This window comes from Protopterus annectens, chromosome 7.part0 (assembly GCF_019279795.1).
Source record: "Protopterus annectens isolate FY-2018-M chromosome 7.part0, PAN1.0, whole genome shotgun sequence".
In the NCBI taxonomy this organism is placed as follows: Eukaryota; Metazoa; Chordata; order Ceratodontiformes; family Protopteridae; genus Protopterus; species Protopterus annectens.
In genome coordinates, this window is record NC_056739.1 from 1,360,374,699 (window position 1) to 1,360,388,107 (window position 13,409).

The window sequence follows — 13,409 nt, forward strand, 5'->3', positions numbered from 1 at the left end:
AATTCTTACTATTAATTCCAATATCTATTAATTCAACTCAGCTAAGTGCCATAAATAAGTAAAATAATAACACACATCTAGCTAAAAAAGTTCCTAAAAATATACAAATAATAATCTGGATAGTAAAACTAGTTGTAAATAAACCAAGTAGTAATTGCAAACTACTATAATGCATTATAAATGCATAACAATGCTTATAAAAGGATATATCATTGGGTAAAATGTAATTTATATAACAAAACCAGAATTGCTGACTCGTGTTAAATCTTTTGCACCCTTTTCTTTAAAATGCGGAAAATAGAACAAGCATCATTACTCCCAGGAAACTGCTTGACATTTAATCTCAGTTGCTATACTGTTACTCTATACTACAAATCTTTACTTTAGAATCACTACTCCTTCTATCAGTTTCGACCTTATCAATAATAAAAAATATAAACCTCCTAAACTTTTCGCACTCTTTTGAATGCACGTAAAGGGCATTACTAGTTTTCTTATTTTTAATGTCCCTGATGTGTTCTGCTATTCATTCCTTAAGCTTTCTAGTGGTCTTACCCAAATAGAAAGCTTGACATGTTGTACAAGTAGCAACATAGACCACCAAGTCTGTACAGCAGTTACAATGTCCAGGGCATTGAACACTTCTATCGTAACCTGGAATTGACACATAAGGCCTATCATTAATGTGCTTGCAAAATTTACATGATCCACACTTGTACATTTTACATTTTAGCTTATCAAATTTTGAGAAACAATGTCTCTAACCCACCTTTTATATTCCTATCCCTACTAAATGTGACCTGTGGTTTATTACCTAACTTAGCTTTCAGTTCTGAGAGTAACAATGTATTCCAATGAGTATTACGTACTGCAAAGATCAATGGTGCATCATGACTGTACTGTAGAACCAATGCCCCACTTTTATTTTGAACCTGTATAACAATTTTAGGGTCATTGTTCATGTTAAAAGTAATACCAACTCTTAAAATAGGGGCAAATACAGAATTATGATTCTTTAATACTTCATTTCTAACCTTAATTAATAAACACAATGGATATCCCCTGTCTTTTGACATACCAGTAAGGGTAGTTATTTCATCAGAGAATTTTAAATCATCACTGATCAACCTCAGAAGTCTCACCTTTTGCTCCTTTACCACACTTAGCTTTTGATAAGGTGTGTGGCATCTGTCAAAATGTAATAAAATGTTAGAGTTAGTCTCTTTAAGAAAAATACCAGAACATAAATTACCTGCTCAAAGGTCATTATAAATAAAAACATACAAAAACCCTATTCCATCTACTTGTACATTGTATGTAAATTTAAAAAAACTCAAGGTTTTCTTCAAATGATCAATGAATTCAGATACCTCTTGGACATTTTATTTCCATAGTATAAGGAAATCATCCAAGAATCTTAAATATGTAACCACTTTTGACATAAACTTTGAAGAAAACAAGTAAAGCTTTTCCCACTCAGCCAACACCAAATTAGCATATATTAGGGCACATTTTACTCCCATTGTTATGGCCGAAGTCTGTTAATAAAATTCACCTTTAAAAAATAAAAACATTATTTTTAAGTACTGTATCCATTAGGTTAACTAAAGTATCGACTTTATCTGTTAATCCTTCAGTTTCAATCCTTTCAGTTTCAATTTCCTTCAGGTTAGTAAGAATTTATTTACTTTCTTTTGTTTTTCATTGAGAATACTGCCGGTTCATAATTCTTTGTCTTACTTAAATATTGCTCATGTGACCTTTTTAATGAATGTAAAATGTCCTGTTTTAGATAGACTTCACTCTAATGAAGCCTGATTAGTACAACGGGTGAAAGCTCTTAGTTCTTATATTTTATTTGCAATACATTTTTGAGTTCCCATGAACTCTGTTTGGCAGTGGTGATTTTTTTTTCTCATGGGATTTTGTGAAATCGATCATAAGGTCTTGGCCTTATGCAGTTTGACTTTCTGAAATGCCAGTATTCTAAAGGGGAACCATATATATATATATATATATATATATATATATATATATATATATATATATATATATATATATATATATATATATATATATATATATAGTTATAGAACAAGTGACCAACAAAACGTATGTTGCATGCAGTTCTGTTGATCACAAAATGCTTGAACATGACAAACTGATCTGTCTAAATACAATTCAAACAGGAGCAAATGGCCATTTGTAAGTTTTCTAAAAGCCTTATAATTTGATGAATGCGGTTTATAGTAATGCTTCATGATGGGTGATGCATGTTTACAGTAGAAATCATCATAGTATATGAAGTCTCAGCTGTAGAAAAACAAGTCATTTTAGATGAGCAAGAGGCAGAAATGTAGTTCAGGAGACCACATTATGAACTGCTTTTCTGTGGGAGATCCTGTATTAAACAGTTCAAAAAATAACAAATACTCCTTTGTAAGTGTTTAGGGGATGGGGCAGGTCCCCTGCACCCACTATATGGGAGAGTGTATTCCCAACACCCTCCCTGTAGGTTTATACATACTAATTCCAAAGTCACACTCAGTGGGCAAGGAGCAAAACTCCAAATCCTGCAGTATTAAACAACTGAGCAATTGCATTCAACAGCCCAATAACAATTCAATGTACCAGCTCACTGAAGAGAGTTGTCTTTGATTAATATTTATTCAACAAAGTGCATTGATCATAAGGAAGATATATATATATATATATATATATATATATATATATATATATATATATGGTCTATATTACCAAATCGAAAAACCTTTTACACGAATACCTAAACATCGACACCTATAATGCGAACCGCAAAAATCCCGGACCCACTAAACAGCAAAAAATAAAATAATGAACTGTCATAGTCGGCCAACCATACTACCCGCTACATACTACCTACCCAAATAAAATAAATAAACCACATACATACAATAACTAAACCCTAGTTCTAACCTAAAGTAAAGCACCAAAACCCTACTTCTAACCCTACACTAAACCCCACATACACAACTAACTATGCACTATCCTTAACCCCTCCCTCACCCTAAGGTCCGTAACTACCGCACACGTCCCCTACAGACATACACCCAAAAAAATAAATAATACACATACATACATTTAACAAAACCCTACTTCCAACACTACACTAAACCCCACATACACAACTATCTATGCACTATCCTTAACCTCTCCCTAACCTTAAAGTCTGTAACTACCGCACACTTCCCCTACAGACATACACCCAAAAAAAATTAAAAAATAAATAATACACATACATACAGTTAAATAAATCCCTACTTCTACCACTACACTAAATCTTACATACATTACCTATCTATTCACTTACCTTAACCCACATCCTAACCCTAAATTCCTATCTATCGCACACTTACCTTACAGAGCTATACTATAGACAGGCCAACCATTACACTTCGACATTTAAATTTTTGCTATTTTGGATATTCTGCATTTCTGTCTTTGGTGCAATCTGTGTCGCTCTTTTCGTATTTGCAATTACGGTCTTCGATCTGGTAATAGGAACCCATATATATATATATATATATATATATATCTATATATATATATTTATATATATATATATATATATATATATATATATATATATATATATATATATATATATATATATATATATATATATATATATATATATATATATATATAGATATAGATATAGATATATATATATATATATATATATATATATATATATATATAGGATTCACTTTAGAAGCTCGAAATACTGAAATATCAAAATTCAGTATTTCGAGCCCATAAAGTGGAATCCTGAGAACAGAGAAAGCTCAGTAGCACGAAATTCAAAACCTTAAATACTGACAGTTTTGAATTTCATGCTTCTGAGGTTTCGCTGTGGCTATGGATTAAGGTAAGTGTGTGTGTGTGTGTGTGTGTGTGTGTGTGTGTGTGTGTGTGTGTGTGTGTGTGTGTGTGTGTGTGTGTTAAGGGTTTTGGGTAGGGGCTGTGGTGTGTGACAATGTGTTTTGCTGCTGTGATGTGTGTATACGAGGAGAATGTAGCTTGTGTGGTGGTGTTTTGTGTGTGTTTGTGTGTAGTGCAACCTCGAAGTGAGAATATTTAAGTAGGGGGGTGGGGGGGCACAGCCCCCCACATGGCAGGTGCCCGGGGGCTTGGCCCCTGCTTTTATGTAGTAGAGAGCTTGTGTTTGTGTGTGGAGAGGATGGTGTGTGTGTGTGTGCAGTAGAAGCGCAAAATTCAAAATCTCCAGTGTGCGAGATTTTGAATTTCGAGGTTCTGAGTTTTCGCGGTTTCAAAAATTTTACTTTATAGCTTCAAAATACTGAATTTTGATATTTCAGTATTTCGAGGATATAAAGTGAATCCTTGTATATATATATATATATATATATATATATATATATATATATATATATATACTGTATACTTTTGTGTTTGCTGTTGGGAGCATGCTGCTAAGTCTCCTCAGTCATCTCTAACATATCTCTCCCATATGACCCAGTACTCTATAAAATGATTCCTCTCCATAGCTTCCTTTAGTTATGTAAAATCTTAATAGTCACTAGTTCATTTAGCTGCATAAAGTCCTAATAGTTACTATTTCTTGAAAAAACCCTTAGTCTAACATCTTAGCAGCCCTGCCAAGCCCAATAGACTCTAAAACCCAGCTTAAACTTGCTGATTCACTCAGCTCTGTTATCCCCTCACAGCAAGCTTCAGCAGTGCAACTATACAGGGCATTTGTCCTTCTTCATTTTCACTCTACTAAGTTACGTTTATTGCCCCAGGTTTTACCTCCTCTCACTCTCTGCACATCCTTTCTTACTCTACTTTACTTATCTTCTGCTTTTCTATGTTGGAGATTGTTTATTTTGCAAAGTTTTACTAGTTTTCTCCTATCCTGGTCTGTCTGCGATCTGGCGCACCCCACTCCATTTGCACTTCACTCACCTACCCTATCCTTATTCCCACCCATGCCCACTTTCCTTACAGTTATACTCACACAAACCCCACCCCACTGCTCTCTCACCCAATCACATTCCTATACCTCATCTAATATATTACAGTCACATTCCTACACCACATCTAATCCAACCCAGAAATCATCAACCACTCCAAGCATCACACTCACACTCCACTCCCACTCAACTCTCCCTTGCTCTACCCATAATCCCCTTCCTCCCTATTCTCCTTCCACAGCTGTCCATACACCTACATTCAACTACAACCACACACTGCACATCCATCCTACCTTCTACTCACAATGCTATCATTCTCAGCTTTGCTAACCCTACTACTCATATTCTTTTACTACTCTACCTCCTATCACCACCTCAACATCTCCCATACACACACACACACTAGTACTCACCACCCACCAAATTCTTGCCTAAATACCAACATCTGCATATCTTCACAACTTTTCAACTACACATACATCCACCTATTCCCACTAAAATACCCCCCACACAAAAACCTATACTCCTACTCCAGAAAGACTCCAAGCTAACCATTAGAGACATACACATCTATTTGATCAAGCTCTCACTACTTAATCTTTGTGGTGATGTACATCCCTATCCTGGCCCTGTACAAATCTCAGAACCACCTCCCAACTATTAAACTCTCCTTCAGTTATCACCTCTCCCTTTACTCTTACCACCTCTGGCCTGTTAATCTTAAATTTTAATCTTAGAACCATTCTAAACAAAATTCCCAAATTCCAACCAGCACTCACACTGTACTCCCCAGATGTCACGATACTTACTGAAACCTGGTTAAAAGACCACAATAAAAGCAATGAATTCCTGCCCCAACAATATAGTATCCACAGATTAGACAGAAAGCACAAATGCAGTGGCGGTCTAGCAATGCTATACAAAAACAACTAGATATATCTGCTCCTCTTACTACTGACTCTGAAATCATCGTCTTTTGTCTACACCTCACCAAAAACAAGTCCATTTTAAGTACAGCAGTATACCTCCCCCATGGTAACAATAACCTAACCATTGAAAATCTCCTTAGCTGGGCCTCCTCTACCTTCAATCAAGAAACTTTAATCTTAGGTGATTTCAATCTAGACTGGACCTCATGCACCTCCACTAGTCCAATTAAATTTGTCAACCTATTTGGCTTCTCCCAATTAATCACCACCCCTACAAGAATGATAAACATAATAAACACTATATACTAGACTGGATTCTCTCAAACCACTCTGAGCTCTGTACCCAAGCCGGCTGCCTCCCCGACGCACTTAGCGATCACTCTCCCACTTCTACTTAGTTAGGCAAAAAGCTAGCACAACCCAAAGCACAATCTATAAACAGATTTGTACCAAAAAAACTTTTCTGCCAAAATGTTTAATTCCTTCCTAAAACATCACAACTGGCCCCCCTTAAAGCACCTTCCCTTGACAAAGCCGTTGAATATTTCAATAACTCATTTTAGATATCCTAAACTCACTAGCTCCTATCAGAATTGCAAAACTACCCCAACCCTATGGCTAACCAAGGAAACAGTTGACATCATGAAACAAAGAGACAGAGTATGGCTAAGCTACAAATCTACTAAAACCCTACCCTCCTTACAGAACTACCACCAACTAAGAAATCTACCCAAAAAACAAATTCATACTGACAAGAAATCGTACTACACTCTAATCCAACAAAAACATAAAAATAATCCTCAGAAATTCTGGCATGCCATTAAACAACTCTTATCCCCCGGCCTAACCACCACCCCCTCCCCTTCAATCCCAAATACCAACACAAAAGCAGCTGAATTCAATTCATATTTCATCAACTCCATCCTAATCTTATTAAATAACAGCAACAACACCCCTCTAATTATTCTCACTTCTTTAGCTCTTCATTCCCCCACCTTCTCATTTCAACCCGTCCAGGCTACTTACATAAAAAAACTCCTTCTTAAACTTAAACCTACTATTCTTACTGCTGATCAACTCCCAAATGAATTTCTAAAACTCGGAGTTGATTCCATCTCCTACCCAATATCCATGCTCAACAATCACTCCATCACTGAACAATACGCACCAGTACTATGGAAATTCTCCCACATCATTCCCCTGCATAAAGGAAGGCCTTCCACAGAAATAACCAACTATAGGCCCATTGCCATACTCTCACCCCTTAGCAAAATATTTGAGAAATGTATACATTCCCAGCTTCTGACCTACCTACTACAAAACAATCTACTCTCCAACACTCAGCACAGCTTTAGACCTAAACACAGTACTACCACCACTCTCTTAAGCTTCACAGATACCAACAGCCACAAAAACAACAATAACCTTGTCCCATCCATATTCTCAGACATTTCTAAACCTTTCAATACCGTTTCCCACCAGAAACTACTTCAAGAACTAGCATCCATCCATATTTCTTTCCCAGCACTTACTTGGTTCTATAGCTACCTGTCTAACCAACAACAAGCTGTCAAGTGGGCTGACGACTTATCGACACCACTAGGAGTCCCACAAGGCTCAGTACTCGGCCCCTATTCTTCTCCATCTTTATAAATAAACTCAACACCACTACCCCATACGCTACTATAGTGCAATATGCAGATGACTCCACAGTCATCTGCACAGCCCCCTCCTACCCAGAATTACAACTCAAAACCCAGCAAGCCTTCTCAGATGTAGAACTATATCTCCAGGAGAACCAACTCATATTAAACCCCAACGAAACAAAGCTTATGATATTTACACATAATAAATCCACAGAACGCACTTCCCCTCTCTATATCCTCTCCTCCAATGGTACCGAAATTGAGCCAGTAGATAACATTAAGCTTCTAGGTGTCAAAATAGCTCATTAAAATATAACAAACACATAGCCCTTACTGTCAAGAAGATGCATATTAAACTCGGCTGCCTATAAAGGTCCAAAATATTCCTCACCCCGCTCACCAAACAGGTCCTAGCTAGAACACACCATCTGTCCACACTTCTATATGTCTCCTCCCTCTTCACTAACCTTAGAAAATTGGAACTCTCCAAACTAGAAACTTGCTACCACAAAATTGCTCGATTTGCTGCCAACCTCCCTAATAGAGCACGTCATTGCACTGCCCTAAAACAACTCCACTGGCTAGAACTACATCTTCTGTCACTTAACCAACTGACAATGGCTATTAATATCATTTATTATCCGGAAGCCTGTCCAGCACTAAAAAACTGAGTCCAACCCTACAATGCCACCTGTACACTTTGCTCATCCAATAAACTATTTCTAAAAAGCCACAAAATTAGTAACTATTTTGGCAACTCTCTATTTGCTAATCTTATTGCTAAAATCTGAAACTGTATCCCACAAAACATACTCACCAACCCCACCAACGCTAGATTTAAGCTAGTACTCAAAGAACACCTCTTCAATAACTGTCTCTGCACCTGTATCACCTCAGGATAATCTCATTCCACCTCCCTGATTCTTTCCTCATTCACTCCCTACTCCACTATCAGTGTCGTACACTAGTTAATAAGCAACACATACTTATTTTTACCTGTTCTGTACTTGCCTCTCTTGGTTGCCAATTTGATAATGGAATGTACCTGCTGTTATTTTTTAATGAGTGTGTAATAACTGATATCAATGCTTAGCAACTTGCTACCAATGTTCTTCTTACTTTGTTTAACTAATTACTACCTATGTTACTATCTCCGGAGCTCTTCTCCCCGGGCCTCCTCTGAAAATGGGCTACTTGCACAGTCAGACTATCCCAGTAAACAAATGTAAAATAAGTAAATATATATATATATATAAAGCAAAGGTTTATAATCTTTTGATTGAACAGTACTTGACTGAAAATCAAATGCTTAAAAGAATTTGACTGAAAGGCTATTAACTGAAAACCCATTTCACTGAAAACCCAAATGACTAAAACCCATTTCACTGAATCACAAATCATTGAAAATATTCGGCATAGGAAAATACAACATAAAATAGTGTTTCTGCAGGGGTCAAACCCTGCCTAAACCCCCACACCCCCTTTAATTATATATGCTAACTCCACTGCTGCACAACCACTTAAAAAAAACATGCACAGTGAATCACTGTGTTGCTGCCCAAGCACTGATTCACTGTGTATGATGTTTTCTTCCTTTTCTCAAGTGGTTGTGCAGCTGTGGAGTTAGTATTTATAATTAAGGGGAGTATGGGGGACAATTCCCCCACATGGGGGTTGCAGGGGTGCTTGCCCCCCCACACACACACACACAAAGACAATTTTATGTTGTATTTTCTTAATTCATTACATCCAAGTGATGCCTCTAGGTGCATCTACAGTTAACTCCTACTGATGGCTCCAGGTGTCAAATATTGCTTGTTCATATTTGCATCAATAATTCCAAAACCATGCTATGTACAAGGTTTTAAAATATTTCATCTTAAAGCTTACACAATGGCAAACTAAACTGCATTACTATTTTACCTCTGTCTAGTCCAGATAAACCAATATTAACTGTTGTTTTTATTATATTAATTTATATAGGTATAATTTTCACAATTTTCTAAATATCTCAACAACCAGGTAACACAGACAGAACTCCTTAGCCTCATATGACTGCAGCTAGATGAATAAAATGCTGCAAACAGTATGCATGTAACTTGAGTGGTTGCTGAGATATTGTAAGTTGTTTACAAAATATTAAAAATCTAATAGCTATTGTGTTTACTGTGAATTATAAAATTTGGTTTAAGACCTAGAACCTAAAGAATACTACCACTATAAAAAATAGCTTGTGCTGAAGAGTTTGTCATTTGTACTTATTTCATAACCACTATGGTTCCAGAGATATGAACATTTGTTTGAAATGTGAAGACATAATCTTCTTCTTCTTTCGGCTTTTCCCAGTTAGGGGTCACCACAGTGAATCACCTGTCCGCTCATGATTGGAAGTGGAGTTTTACGGTGTCGAGTTGCCAGACCGGCACCCAACCTTGCACAGAAGGCACACACATGCACACACGCACAACTAGGGCCAATTTAGAATGTTCAACCAACCTACATCATGTCTTTGGGATGTGGGAAGTAATCGGAGTACCCAGAGGAAACCCACGCGACCACAGGGAGAACATGCAGACTCCACACAGAAGGCACCCCAGCCAAGGATCGAACCAGATAACCTCTTGCTGTGGAGCGGCAACGCTAACTGCTGCACCACCGCGGCCGTCCGAATGTGAAGACATAATCTGATTCTGTCAAAAGGCTTAGGCTCCGCCCACTGGAAGTTAGTGTCAGCTTCCTGAGCTCCATGGGAGTGAATGAGTTATGTTGAATATTTTCATTGATTTGTAATTCAGTGAAATGAGTTTCAGTCAACTGAGTTTTCAGTCAATTGCTTTTCAGTCAGATGGGTTTTCAAATTCTTTCAGACATTTGATTTTCAGTCCAGTACTGTTCAATCAAATGGTAATAAACCATATACACACACACACACACACACACACACACACACACACACACACACACACACACACACACACACACACACAAATATATTAAACCGAGGTCCCATCTTATATATATATATATATATATATATATATATATATATATATATATATATATATATATATACACATATACACATATACCCCCCCCACACACACACACACACACACACACACACACACATACACACACACACACACACAGAAAGAGAGGGACAGACAAATATAGACATACACAAATAAGAAAATGTGTTCTAAAAAGTTAATTATGAATCAAACAGAATAATAGGTATGCGTAGATCAGCTTAGTTGTTTTCTGAGAAGGCATGCTGCAGTGAGTAACTGTTGGGGTTTCCTCTTATGATATCCCCAGCCTGACACAGTTCTGAAAAAAAAAATTGTAGTTGCCATGCTCCACTGGACTGCATGTCTCTTCCTTGTGCATGTTGTGATGTCTTATTCACTAGGCTAGAAGAGTGTGTATGCTCAGGCTCTGTGCTCCCATGCACTTAGTCAGCAGATATGAAAGGTAGACATAAATAGGAATATAAAATAACACACCTGCCCATTTTACAGGAAAATTCATTCACTGGTGGTGATTGGAGTGTTTATCCAAACACAAATGGATAACTGATAGGTAATAAGCACCCATGACCATCTGATGTGGTAAGCATATATCTCACAACTGACTATGAAGGCCTTCTGCAGTTAGTATTTGTGAAAAAAAATGCAAAGCACTATACAGTAAACCACTGTAGAGGTCAAAGGTGAAAGAAAACTGAAAGGCAATAACTTCGAAACTGGAATTCTGAAACATCAAGAATCTACTGACCACCGGAATCACGGTCTATGCAATAATGCTTGGTGAGCCAATAACCAAGTGTCTGTGGCAGAGATATCCACAATGGGTTACTTAAGCAAAATCTGGAAGGAGCCATTCTCTTGCTGGAGACTTTACCATATGTTTTACCTGCCTGGTAGGGTAGCAAAAGACAGTGCACTTAATTCAGTTGGACAGGCTTTGTTTAACTACATTATGCTACTGCTTTGTAAGAGCAAATGAGACAAACAACAGATCAGTCTTCCTGCACTCATTCTTTCTCTTCAGAAAAAAATGTTAATGACAGACATAAAGAATATGAAAGGCTCTCCCCCGCTAAATTCTGTCCCAGGAGCAAAACAGTGAAGTGAATATAATGATATAAAGATAATTCTGATACTACTTTGAAAGAAAATGTGATCATGACCAAAGGGACACCAATTCATTGTGAATCTAGAAATAAAGTTCCTTATAAATAAGAGCATGCAGGTATAAGATTGCATGTGCAGGGGTACTTGGCACCAAAAACAGTATCTTCCAAGAAGTAGGTTCACAGGTTCATAGGACGATACTAGGCTAGTGGCCCAGAGGCTCTTATAAAGCCTAGCCAAGAATTTCACCCATGTTCACACAAAGTCAGTACCTGTTTCCCCTGTCCCACAGAGACACAGGTAGGATCCCAGGGGTGGATTTTCTGTTTCCCATTCAGTCATCCAGGTTCCTCTTAAAGAGGGCTAGTGAGGTACTCTGCTTTACATGGAGAGGCAATTCCACTGATGGGGGAGTCTTTGGGACACAAAGCTATCCTGCCAACGAGTTCTATTAATGTCACAGACCAGGTTGAGACCTTGTGTCTGGGTTGCTCATGTAGATTTTGACTTATGGATATGCAGCAACTCCATCAAAGCTGGGTCTGAGATGGCCTTGTATGCCAGACACAGGTCACCTCTGAACAGTCTGCACAAGACTGAGTAGACGGACAGGGTTTTTAGCCTATCTGTATAGGACAGGTGTTTGAGACCCTGGACTTTCCTGGTCAGGAACCTCTGTGGTCTCTCCAGCAACCTCTGTGGTCTCTCCAGCTGCTGCATGTGCTTGTCGAGGTACATGCCAAAGGGGGTATTGTACTTGATAATGGGTCTGATAAGGGAGGAGTACAGGGATGTTATGATCTCCTTGTTCCTGGATGAAATGCCCTTACTTATGAGGTGGGCCATGTAGAAAGCCTTCCATACAATGGAGGCAATGTGGTGGTCAAAAGTCAGGTTGCTGTCAACCTGGGTTCCCAAGCCCCTCATGACTTCTTGCGTGCTTAGTACGTTGTTATTAATGTGATAATTAGTGGGGATGCCATTTTCCCCAAAGGGGATAATGATGCATTTCTTGCCATTCAGTTTGAAGCCATGCTTCTGGCACCAGTCATTAGTTTGGATAAGGCCCTCTTGGAGGATGTTCAAATCACTAGAGGAATTTATGACAGTACCCGGCTTGCAGTCATCTGCAAACTTGGTCAGCCATAGACCACTGGTTTTGGCTTGCACCTCAGAAAAGTATATCCCAAACAGTAGAGGCCAAAAGACTGATCCTTGGGTACATCACTCATTACAGGTCTACTACTAGAGATGTCTTCCCCTATTTTGACTGAGTGGGTTCTGTCTTTTTTTTTGGCACATTCAGTTACTTCCTGAGTTTTAGCTACTTCTGGTTTAATTTCCATTCCTGTTTGATGCCGATTTGCTTCTGCTAGATTAAACAGAGAAGTCATCTTAGATTTAGTCTCCTCATGTTTAAAAACTTTCAATATGTTTGGGTCTTGTGAGGTCAGCAGATATGTGTGGAGTCCCACAATTGTAGATCTATACATGTAATCAATTTCAAGGAGGCCCATCCCTCATTCAGAATGGGGAATATACAATCTTGGTATACACTGATTTTTGTAAATTATTTGGTGAGCATGGAGCATCCTTCTTGTTTTCCTATCTAATCTATCCAACATGTTTTGGGGACAGCCAGTCACTCCAAAACTGTAAGTTAGGAAAGGAAAAGCAAATTGGTTTCTAGCTTGAATTTTATTCCTAGATGTCAATACT